General features: G+C 34.3%; 1 protein-coding gene across 3 annotated transcripts in view; it reads right to left on the reverse strand.

Moving 5' to 3' along the window:
* The window catches only part of LOC122794658 (transcription factor COE3-like), a 2019913-nt gene that overhangs the window by 1146778 nt on the left and 859805 nt on the right, over positions 1–13330 (reverse strand). The window lies entirely within an intron of this gene.

Consider the following 13330-nt stretch of genomic DNA (forward strand, 5'->3'; position numbering starts at 1 on the left):
AGAGCTAAATTGTTGCTTAGATATCTGTTGTCTTAGTGTTCTGCAAATATACAGAGATCAGTATATATTTTTTGGTTTTATAATTTGCACTCTGATTCCTCACATCTCTGTTGAAACTTTCTTCCCCACCCCCCACCCTCATTGTGGTTTCTATTGCTTGTGTGTTGTTAACTCAAGGATCCCTTAATTTGAACTGTTAATAGCAGCAGTCTGCATTTAAAGTGGAACAGCCTTACAAGACTATCTGCAAATATATAGAGCTGAGTATATTTTTCTGTATTATTCTGTATTATAGAGCTAAATTGTTACTTAGATATCTGTTGTCTTAGTGTTCTGCAAATATACAGAGATCAGTATATATTTTTTGGTTTTATAATTTGCACTCTGATTCCTCACATCTCTGTTGAAACTTTCTTCCCCACCCCTCATTGTGGTTTCTATTGCTTGTGTGTTGTTAACTCAAGGTTCCCTTAATTTGAACTGTTAATAGCAGCAGTCTGCATTTAAAGTGGAACAGCCTTACAAGACTATCTGCAAATATATAGAGCTGAGTATATTTTTCTGTATTATTCTGTATTATAGAGCTAAATTGTTGCTTAGATATCTGTTGTCTTAGTGTTCTGCAAATATACAGAGATCAGTATATATTTTTTGGTTTTATAATTTGCACTCTGATTCCTCACATCTCTGTTGAAACTTTCTTCCCCACCCCCTCATTGTGGTTTCTATTGCTTGTGTGTTGTTAACTCAAGGTTCCCTTAATTTGAACTGTTAATAGCAGCAGTCTGCATTTAAAGTGGAACAGCCTTACAAGACTATCTGCAAATATATAGAGCTGAGTATATTTTTCTGTATTATTCTGTATTATAGAGCTAAATTGTTGCTTAGATATCTGTTGTCTTAGTGTTCTGCAAATATACAGAGATCAGTATATATTTTTTGGTTTTATAATTTGCACTCTGATTCCTCACATCTCTGTTGAAACTTTCTTCCCCACCCCCACCCTCATTGTGGTTTCTATTGCTTGTGTGTTGTTAACTCAAGGTTCCCTTAATTTGAACTGTTAATAGCAGCAGTCTGCATTTAAAGTGGAACAGCCTTACAAGACTATCTGCAAATATATAGAGCTGAGTATATTTTTCTGTATTATTCTGTATTATAGAGCTAAATTGTTGCTTAGATATCTGTTGTCTTAGTGTTCTGCAAATATACAGAGATCAGTATATATTTTTTGGTTTTATAATTTGCACTCTGATTCCTCACATCTCTGTTGAAACTTTCTTCCCCACCCCCTCATTGTGGTTTCTATTGCTTGTGTGTTGTTAACTCAAGGTTCCCTTAATTTGAACTGTTAATAGCAGCAGTCTGCATTTAAAGTGGAACAGCCTTACAAGACTATCTGCAAATATATAGAGCTGAGTATATTTTTCTGTATTATTCTGTATTATAGAGCTAAATTGTTGCTTAGATATCTGTTGTCTTAGTGTTCTGCAAATATACAGAGATCAGTATATATTTTTTTGGTTTTATAATTTGCACTCTGATTCCTCACATCTCTGTTGAAACTTTTCCCCACCCCACCCCCTCATTGTGGTTTCTATTGCTTGTGTGTTGTTAACTCAAGGTTCCCTTAATTTGAACTGTTAATAGCAGCAGTCTGCATTTAAAGTGGAACAGCCTTACAAGACTATCTGCAAATATATAGAGCTGAGTATATTTTTCTGTATTATTCTGTATTATAGAGCTAAATTGTTGCTTAGATATCTGTTGTCTTAGTGTTCTGCAAATATACAGAGATCAGTATATATTTTTTTGGTTTTATAATTTGCACTCTGATTCCTCACATCTCTGTTGAAACTTCCCCCCCACCCCTCATTGTGGTTTCTATTGCTTGTGTGTTGTTAACTCAAGGTTCCCTTAATTTGAACTGTTAATAGCAGCAGTCTGCATTTAAAGTGGAACAGCCTTACAAGACTATCTGCAAATATATAGAGCTGAGTATATTTTTCTGTATTATTCTGTATTATAGAGCTAAATTGTTGCTTAGATATCTGTTGTCTTAGTGTTCTGCAAATATACAGAGATCAGTATATATTTTTTGGGTTTTATAATTTGCACTCTGATTCCTCACATCTCTGTTGAAACTTTCTTCCCCACCCCACCCCTCATTGTGGTTTCTATTGCTTGTGTGTTGTTAACTCAAGGTTCCCTTAATTTGAACTGTTAATAGCAGCAGTCTGCATTTAAAGTGGAACAGCCTTACAAGACTATCTGCAAATATATAGAGCTGAGTATATTTTTCTGTATTATTCTGTATTATAGAGCTAAATTGTTGCTTAGATATCTGTTGTCTTAGTGTTCTGCAAATATACAGAGATCAGTATATATTTTTTGGTTTTATAATTTGCACTCTGATTCCTCACATCTCTGTTGAAACTTTCTTCCCAACCCACCCTCATTGTGGTTTCTATTGCTTGTGTGTTGTTAACTCAAGGTTCCCTTAATTTGAACTGTTAATAGCAGCAGTCTGCATTTAAAGTGGAACAGCCTTACAAGACTATCTGCAAATATATAGAGCTGAGTATATTTTTCTGTATTATTCTGTATTATAGAGCTAAATTGTTGCTTAGATATCTGTTGTCTTAGTGTTCTGCAAATATACAGAGATCAGTATATATTTTTTTGGTTTTATAATTTGCACTCTGATTCCTCACATCTCTGTTGAAACTTTCTTCCCCACCCCCTCATTGTGGTTTCTATTGCTTGTGTGTTGTTAACTCAAGGTTCCCTTAATTTGAACTGTTAATAGCAGCAGTCTGCATTTAAAGTGGAACAGCCTTACAAGACTATCTGCAAATATATAGAGCTGAGTATATTTTTCTGTATTATTCTGTATTATAGAGCTAAATTGTTGCTTAGATATCTGTTGTCTTAGTGTTCTGCAAATATACAGAGATCAGTATATATTTTTGGTTTTATAATTTGCACTCTGATTCCTCACATCTCTGTTGAAACTTTCTTCCCCACCCCTCATTGTGGTTTCTATTGCTTGTGTGTTGTTAACTCAAGGTTCCCTTAATTTGAACTGTTAATAGCAGCAGTCTGCATTTAAAGTGGAACAGCCTTACAAGACTATCTGCAAATATATAGAGCTGAGTATATTTTTCTGTATTATTCTGTATTATAGAGCTAAATTGTTGCTTAGATATCTGTTGTCTTAGTGTTCTGCAAATATACAGAGATCAGTATATATTTTTTGGTTTTATAATTTGCACTCTGATTCCTCACATCTCTGTTGAAACTTTCTTCCCACCCCACCCCTCATTGTGGTTTCTATTGCTTGTGTGTTGTTAACTCAAGGTTCCCTTAATTTGAACTGTTAATAGCAGCAGTCTGCATTTAAAGTGGAACAGCCTTACAAGACTATCTGCAAATATATAGAGCTGAGTATATTTTTCTGTATTATTCTGTATTATAGAGCTAAATTGTTGCTTAGATATCTGTTGTCTTAGTGTTCTGCAAATATACAGAGATCAGTATATATATTTTGGGTTTTATAATTTGCACTCTGATTCCTCACATCTCTGTTGAAACTTTCTTCCCCACCCCCTCATTGTGGTTTCTATTGCTTGTGTGTTGTTAACTCAAGGTTCCCTTAATTTGAACTGTTAATAGCAGCAGTCTGCATTTAAAGTGGAACAGCCTTACAAGACTATCTGCAAATATATAGAGCTGAGTATATTTTTCTGTATTATTCTGTATTATAGAGCTAAATTGTTGCTTAGATATCTGTTGTCTTAGTGTTCTGCAAATATACAGAGATCAGTATATATTTTTTGGTTTTATAATTTGCACTCTGATTCCTCACATCTCTGTTGAAACTTTCTTCCCCACCCCACCCTCATTGTGGTTTCTATTGCTTGTGTGTTGTTAACTCAAGGTTCCCTTAATTTGAACTGTTAATAGCAGCAGTCTGCATTTAAAGTGGAACAGCCTTACAAGACTATCTGCAAATATATAGAGCTGAGTATATTTTTCTGTATTATTCTGTATTATAGAGCTAAATTGTTGCTTAGATATCTGTTGTCTTAGTGTTCTGCAAATATACAGAGATCAGTATATATTTTTTGTGTTTTATAATTTGCACTCTGATTCCTCACATCTCTGTTGAAACTTTCTTCCCCACCCCCCCTCATTGTGGTTTCTATTGCTTGTGTGTTGTTAACTCAAGGTTCCCTTAATTTGAACTGTTAATAGCAGCAGTCTGCATTTAAAGTGGAACAGCCTTACAAGACTATCTGCAAATATATAGAGCTGAGTATATTTTTCTGTATTATTCTGTATTATAGAGCTAAATTGTTGCTTAGATATCTGTTGTCTTAGTGTTCTGCAAATATACAGAGATCAGTATATATTTTTTGGTTTTATAATTTGCACTCTGATTCCTCACATCTCTGTTGAAACTTTCTTCCCCACCCCCCCTCATTGTGGTTTCTATTGCTTGTGTGTTGTTAACTCAAGGTTCCCTTAATTTGAACTGTTAATAGCAGCAGTCTGCATTTAAAGTGGAACAGCCTTACAAGACTATCTGCAAATATATAGAGCTGAGTATATTTTTCTGTATTATTCTGTATTATAGAGCTAAATTGTTGCTTAGATATCTGTTGTCTTAGTGTTCTGCAAATATACAGAGATCAGTATATATTTTTTTGGTTTTATAATTTGCACTCTGATTCCTCACATCTCTGTTGAAACTTTCTTCCCCCCCCCCTCATTGTGGTTTCTATTGCTTGTGTGTTGTTAACTCAAGGTTCCCTTAATTTGAACTGTTAATAGCAGCAGTCTGCATTTAAAGTGGAACAGCCTTACAAGACTATCTGCAAATATATAGAGCTGAGTATATTTTTCTGTATTATTCTGTATTATAGAGCTAAATTGTTGCTTAGATATCTGTTGTCTTAGTGTTCTGCAAATATACAGCGATCAGTATATATTTTTTAGTTTTCATAATTTGCACTCTGATTCCTCACATCTCTGTTGAAACTTTCTTACCCCCCCACCCCCCATTGTGGTTTCTATTGCTTGTGTGTTGTTAACTCAAGGTTCCCTTAATTTGAACTGTTAATAGCAGCAGTCTGCATTTAAAGTGGAACAGCCTTACAAGACTATCTGCAAATATATAGAGCTGAGTATATTTTTCTGTATTATTCTGTATTATAGAGCTAAATTGTTGCTTAGATATCTGTTGTCTTAGTGTTCTGCAAATATACAGAGATCAGTATATATTTTTTGGTTTTATAATTTGCACTCTGATTCCTCACATCTCTGTTGAAACTTTCTTCCCCACCCCCTCATTGTGGTTTCTATTGCTTGTGTGTTGTTAACTCAAGGTTCCCTTAATTTGAACTGTTAATAGCAGCAGTCTGCATTTAAAGTGGAACAGCCTTACAAGACTATCTGCAAATATATAGAGCTGAGTATATTTTTCTGTATTATTCTGTATTATAGAGCTAAATTGTTGCTTAGATATCTGTTGTCTTAGTGTTCTGCAAATATACAGAGATCAGTATATATTTTTGGTTTTATAATTTGCACTCTGATTCCTCACATCTCTGTTGAAACTTTCTCCCCACCCCACCCTCATTGTGGTTTCTATTGCTTGTGTGTTGTTAACTCAAGGTTCCCTTAATTTGAACTGTTAATAGCAGCAGTCTGCATTTAAAGTGGAACAGCCTTACAAGACTATCTGCAAATATATAGAGCTGAGTATATTTTTCTGTATTATTCTGTATTATAGAGCTAAATTGTTGCTTAGATATCTGTTGTCTTAGTGTTCTGCAAATATACAGAGATCAGTATATATTTTTTGGTTTTATAATTTGCACTCTGATTCCTCACATCTCTGTTGAAACTTTCTTCCCCACCCCCCTCATTGTGGTTTCTATTGCTTGTGTGTTGTTAACTCAAGGTTCCCTTAATTTGAACTGTTAATAGCAGCAGTCTGCATTTAAAGTGGAACAGCCTTACAAGACTATCTGCAAATATATAGAGCTGAGTATATTTTTCTGTATTATTCTGTATTATAGAGCTAAATTGTTGCTTAGATATCTGTTGTCTTAGTGTTCTGCAAATATACAGAGATCAGTATATATTTTTGGTTTTATAATTTGCACTCTGATTCCTCACATCTCTGTTGAAACTTTCTTCCCAACCCACCCTCATTGTGGTTTCTATTGCTTGTGTGTTGTTAACTCAAGGTTCCCTTAATTTGAACTGTTAATAGCAGCAGTCTGCATTTAAAGTGGAACAGCCTTACAAGACTATCTGCAAATATATAGAGCTGAGTATATTTTTCTGTATTATTCTGTATTATAGAGCTAAATTGTTGCTTAGATATCTGTTGTCTTAGTGTTCTGCAAATATACAGAGATCAGTATATATTTTTTGGTTTTATAATTTGCACTCTGATTCCTCACATCTCTGTTGAAACTTTCTTCCCCCACCCCTCATTGTGGTTTCTATTGCTTGTGTGTTGTTAACTCAAGGTTCCCTTAATTTGAACTGTTAATAGCAGCAGTCTGCATTTAAAGTGGAACAGCCTTACAAGACTATCTGCAAATATATAGAGCTGAGTATATTTTTCTGTATTATTCTGTATTATAGAGCTAAATTGTTGCTTAGATATCTGTTGTCTTAGTGTTCTGCAAATATACAGAGATCAGTATATATTTTTTGGGTTTTATAATTTGCACTCTGATTCCTCACATCTCTGTTGAAACTTTCTTCCCCACCCCCCACCCCTCATTGTGGTTTCTATTGCTTGTGTGTTGTTAACTCAAGGTTCCCTTAATTTGAACTGTTAATAGCAGCAGTCTGCATTTAAAGTGGAACAGCCTTACAAGACTATCTGCAAATATATAGAGCTGAGTATATTTTTCTGTATTATTCTGTATTATAGAGCTAAATTGTTGCTTAGATATCTGTTGTCTTAGTGTTCTGCAAATATACAGAGATCAGTATATATTTTTTGGGTTTTATAATTTGCACTCTGATTCCTCACATCTCTGTTGAAACTTTCTTCCCCCCCACCCCTCATTGTGGTTTCTATTGCTTGTGTGTTGTTAACTCAAGGTTCCCTTAATTTGAACTGTTAATAGCAGCAGTCTGCATTTAAAGTGGAACAGCCTTACAAGACTATCTGCAAATATATAGAGCTGAGTATATTTTTCTGTATTATTCTGTATTATAGAGCTAAATTGTTGCTTAGATATCTGTTGTCTTAGTGTTCTGCAAATATACAGAGATCAGTATATATTTTTTGGTTTTATAATTTGCACTCTGATTCCTCACATCTCTGTTGAAACTTTCTTCCCCACCCCACCCCTCATTGTGGTTTCTATTGCTTGTGTGTTGTTAACTCAAGGTTCCCTTAATTTGAACTGTTAATATAAGCAGTCTGCATTTAAAGTGGAACAGCCTTACCAGACTATCTGCAAATATATAGAGCTGAGTATATTTTTCTGTATTAATCTGTATTATAGAGCTAAATTGTTGCTTAGATATCTGTTGTCTTAGTGTTCTGCAAATATACAGAGATCAGTATATATTTTTTGGTTTAATAATTTGCACTCTGATTCCTCACATCTCTGTTGAAACTTTTCTCCACACACCCCCACCCCACCCCCCATTGTGGTTTCTATTGCTTGTGTGTTGTTAAGTCAAGGTTCCCTTAATTTGAACTGTTAATAGCAGCAGTCTGCATTTAAAGTGGAACAGCCTTACAAGACTATCTGCAAATATATAGAGCTGAGTATATTTTTCTGTATTATTCTGTATTATAGAGCTAAATTGTTGCTTAGATATCTGTTGTCTTAGTGTTCTGCAAATATACAGAGATCAGTATATATTTTTTGGTTTTATAATTTGCACTCTGATTCCTCACATCTCTGTTGAAACTTTCTTCCCCACCACCCCTCATTGTGGTTTCTATTGCTTGTGTGTTGTTAACTCAAGGTTCCCTTAATTTGAACTGTTAATAGCAGCAGTCTGCATTTAAAGTGGAACAGCCTTACAAGACTATCTGCAAATATATAGAGCTGAGTATATTTTTCTGTATTATTCTGTATTATAGAGCTAAATTGTTGCTTAGATATCTGTTGTCTTAGTGTTCTGCAAATATACAGAGATCAGTATATATTTTTTGTGTTTTATAATTTGCACTCTGATTCCTCACATCTCTGTTGAAACTTTCTTCCCCACCCCTCATTGTGGTTTCTATTGCTTGTGTGTTGTTAACTCAAGGTTCCCTTAATTTGAACTGTTAATAGCAGCAGTCTGCATTTAAAGTGGAACAGCCTTACAAGACTATCTGCAAATATATAGAGCTGAGTATATTTTTCTGTATTATTCTGTATTATAGAGCTAAATTGTTGCTTAGATATCTGTTGTCTTAGTGTTCTGCAAATATACAGAGATCAGTATATATATTTTTTGTTTTATAATTTGCACTCTGATTCCTCACATCTCTGTTGAAACTTTCTTCCCCACCACCCCTCATTGTGGTTTCTATTGCTTGTGTGTTGTTAACTCAAGGTTCCCTTAATTTGAACTGTTAATAGCAGCAGTCTGCATTTAAAGTGGAACAGCCTTACAAGACTATCTGCAAATATATAGAGCTGAGTATATTTTTCTGTATTATTCTGTATTATAGAGCTAAATTGTTGCTTAGATATCTGTTGTCTTAGTGTTCTGCAAATATACAGAGATCAGTATATATTTTTGGTTTTATAATTTGCACTCTGATTCCTCACATCTCTGTTGAAACTTTCTTCCCACCCCCACCCTCATTGTGGTTTCTATTGCTTGTGTGTTGTTAACTCAAGGTTCCCTTAATTTGAACTGTTAATAGCAGCAGTCTGCATTTAAAGTGGAACAGCCTTACAAGACTATCTGCAAATATATAGAGCTGAGTATATTTTTCTGTATTATTCTGTATTATAGAGCTAAATTGTTGCTTAGATATCTGTTGTCTTAGTGTTCTGCAAATATACAGAGATCAGTATATATTTTTTGGGTTTTATAATTTGCACTCTGATTCCTCACATCTCTGTTGAAACTTTCTTCCCACCCCCTCATTGTGGTTTCTATTGCTTGTGTGTTGTTAACTCAAGGTTCCCTTAATTTGAACTGTTAATAGCAGCAGTCTGCATTTAAAGTGGAACAGCCTTACAAGACTATCTGCAAATATATAGAGCTGAGTATATTTTTCTGTATTATTCTGTATTATAGAGCTAAATTGTTGCTTAGATATCTGTTGTCTTAGTGTTCTGCAAATATACAGAGATCAGTATATATTTTTTGGTTTTATAATTTGCACTCTGATTCCTCACATCTCTGTTGAAACTTTCTTCTCCACCCAACCCCCTCATTGTGGTTTCTATTGCTTGTGTGTTGTTAACTCAAGGTTCCCTTAATTTGAACTGTTAATAGCAGCAGTCTGCATTTAAAGTGGAACAGCCTTACAAGACTATCTGCAAATATATAGAGCTGAGTATATTTTTCTGTATTATTCTGTATTATAGAGCTAAATTGTTGCTTAGATATCTGTTGTCTTAGTGTTCTGCAAATATACAGAGATCAGTATATATATTTTTGGTTTTATAATTTGCACTCTGATTCCTCACATCTCTGTTGAAACTTTCTTCCCCACCCCCTCATTGTGGTTTCTATTGCTTGTGTGTTGTTAACTCAAGGTTCCCTTAATTTGAACTGTTAATAGCAGCAGTCTGCATTTAAAGTGGAACAGCCTTACAAGACTATCTGCAAATATATAGAGCTGAGTATATTTTTCTGTATTATTCTGTATTATAGAGCTAAATTGTTGCTTAGATATCTGTTGTCTTAGTGTTCTGCAAATATACAGAGATCAGTATATATTTTTGGGTTTTATAATTTGCACTCTGATTCCTCACATCTCTGTTGAAACTTTCTTCCCCACCCCCCCCCTCATTGTGGTTTCTATTGCTTGTGTGTTGTTAACTCAAGGTTCCCTTAATTTGAACTGTTAATAGCAGCAGTCTGCATTTAAAGTGGAACAGCCTTACAAGACTATCTGCAAATATATAGAGCTGAGTATATTTTTCTGTATTATTCTGTATTATAGAGCTAAATTGTTGCTTAGATATCTGTTGTCTTAGTGTTCTGCAAATATACAGAGATCAGTATATATATTTTTGGTTTTATAATTTGCACTCTGATTCCTCACATCTCTGTTGAAACTTTCTTCCCCACCCCTCATTGTGGTTTCTATTGCTTGTGTGTTGTTAACTCAAGGTTCCCTTAATTTGAACTGTTAATAGCAGCAGTCTGCATTTAAAGTGGAACAGCCTTACAAGACTATCTGCAAATATATAGAGCTGAGTATATTTTTCTGTATTATTCTGTATTATAGAGCTAAATTGTTGCTTAGATATCTGTTGTCTTAGTGTTCTGCAAATATACAGAGATCAGTATATATTTTTGGATTTATAATTTGCACTCTGATTCCTCACATCTCTGTTGAAACTTTCTTCCCACCCCCTCATTGTGGTTTCTATTGCTTGTGTGTTGTTAACTCAAGGTTCCCTTAATTTGAACTGTTAATAGCAGCAGTCTGCATTTAAAGTGGAACAGCCTTACAAGACTATCTGCAAATATATAGAGCTGAGTATATTTTTCTGTATTATTCTGTATTATAGAGCTAAATTGTTGCTTAGATATCTGTTGTCTTAGTGTTCTGCAAATATACAGAGATCAGTATATATTTTTTGGTTTTATAATTTGCACTCTGATTCCTCACATCTCTGTTGAAACTTTCTTCCCCACCCCCTCATTGTGGTTTCTATTGCTTGTGTGTTGTTAACTCAAGGTTCCCTTAATTTGAACTGTTAATAGCAGCAGTCTGCATTTAAAGTGGAACAGCCTTACAAGACTATCTGCAAATATATAGAGCTGAGTATATTTTTCTGTATTATTCTGTATTATAGAGCTAAATTGTTGCTTAGATATCTGTTGTCTTAGTGTTCTGCAAATATACAGAGATCAGTATATATTTTTTTGGTTTTATAATTTGCACTCTGATTCCTCACATCTCTGTTGAAACTTTTCCCCACCCCACCCCTCATTTTGGTTTCTATTGCTTGTGTGTTGTTAACTCAAGGTTCCCTTAATTTGAACTGTTAATAGCAGCAGTCTGCATTTAAAGTGGAACAGCCTTACAAGACTATCTGCAAATATATAGAGCTGAGTATATTTTTCTGTATTATTCTGTATTATAGAGCTAAATTGTTGCTTAGATATCTGTTGTCTTAGTGTTCTGCAAATATACAGAGATCAGTATATATTTTTTGGTTTTATAATTTGCACTCTGATTCCTCACATCTCTGTTGAAACTTTCTTACCCCCCCACCCCTCATTGTGGTTTCTATTGCTTGTGTGTTGTTAACTCAAGGTTCCCTTAATTTGAACTGTTAATAGCAGCAGTCTGCATTTAAAGTGGAACAGCCTTACAAGACTATCTGCAAATATATAGAGCTGAGTATATTTTTCTGTATTATTCTGTATTATAGAGCTAAATTGTTGCTTAGATATCTGTTGTCTTAGTGTTCTGCAAATATACAGAGATCAGTATATATATTTTTGGTTTTATAATTTGCACTCTGATTCCTCACATCTCTGTTGAAACTTTCTTCCCCACCCCCCTCATTGTGGTTTCTATTGCTTGTGTGTTGTTAACTCAAGGTTCCCTTAATTTGAACTGTTAATAGCAGCAGTCTGCATTTAAAGTGGAACAGCCTTACAAGACTATCTGCAAATATATAGAGCTGAGTATATTTTTCTGTATTATTCTGTATTATAGAGCTAAATTGTTGCTTAGATATCTGTTGTCTTAGTGTTCTGCAAATATACAGAGATCAGTATATATTTTTTGGGTTTTATAATTTGCACTCTGATTCCTCACATCTCTGTTGAAACTTTCTTCCCAACCCACCCTCATTGTGGTTTCTATTGCTTGTGTGTTGTTAACTCAAGGTTCCCTTAATTTGAACTGTTAATAGCAGCAGTCTGCATTTAAAGTGGAACAGCCTTACAAGACTATCTGCAAATATATAGAGCTGAGTATATTTTTCTGTATTATTCTGTATTATAGAGCTAAATTGTTGCTTAGATATCTGTTGTCTTAGTGTTCTGCAAATATACAGAGATCAGTATATATTTTTGGGTTTTATAATTTGCACTCTGATTCCTCACATCTCTGTTGAAACTTTCTTCCCCACCCCCCCTCATTGTGGTTTCTATTGCTTGTGTGTTGTTAACTCAAGGTTCCCTTAATTTGAACTGTTAATAGCAGCAGTCTGCATTTAAAGTGGAACAGCCTTACAAGACTATCTGCAAATATATAGAGCTGAGTATATTTTTCTGTATTATTCTGTATTATAGAGCTAAATTGTTGCTTAGATATCTGTTGTCTTAGTGTTCTGCAAATATACAGAGATCAGTATATATATTTTTGGTTTTATAATTTGCACTCTGATTCCTCACATCTCTGTTGAAACTTTCTTCCCCACCCCACCCCTCATTGTGGTTTCTATTGCTTGTGTGTTGTTAACTCAAGGTTCCCTTAATTTGAACTGTTAATAGCAGCAGTCTGCATTTAAAGTGGAACAGCCTTACAAGACTATCTGCAAATATATAGAGCTGAGTATATTTTTCTGTATTATTCTGTATTATAGAGCTAAATTGTTGCTTAGATATCTGTTGTCTTAGTGTTCTGCAAATATACAGAGATCAGTATATATTTTTTTGGTTTTATAATTTGCACTCTGATTCCTCACATCTCTGTTGAAACTTCCCCCCCCCCTCATTGTGGTTTCTATTGCTTGTGTGTTGTTAACTCAAGGTTCCCTTAATTTGAACTGTTAATAGCAGCAGTCTGCATTTAAAGTGGAACAGCCTTACAAGACTATCTGCAAATATATAGAGCTGAGTATATTTTTCTGTATTATTCTGTATTATAGAGCTAAATTGTTGCTTAGATATCTGTTGTCTTAGTGTTCTGCAAATATACAGAGATCAGTATATATTTTTTGGTTTTATAATTTGCACTCTGATTCCTCACATCTCTGTTGAAACTTTCTTCCCCACCCCCCTCATTGTGGTTTCTATTGCTTGTGTGTTGTTAACTCAAGGTTCCCTTAATTTGAACTGTTAATAGCAGCAGTCTGCATTTAAAGTGGAACAGCCTTACAAGACTATCTGCAAATATATAGAGCTGAGTATATTTTTCTGTATT

The sequence above is a fragment of the Protopterus annectens genome, chromosome 2.part1 (genome assembly GCF_019279795.1).
Source record: "Protopterus annectens isolate FY-2018-M chromosome 2.part1, PAN1.0, whole genome shotgun sequence".
In the NCBI taxonomy this organism is placed as follows: Eukaryota; Metazoa; Chordata; order Ceratodontiformes; family Protopteridae; genus Protopterus; species Protopterus annectens.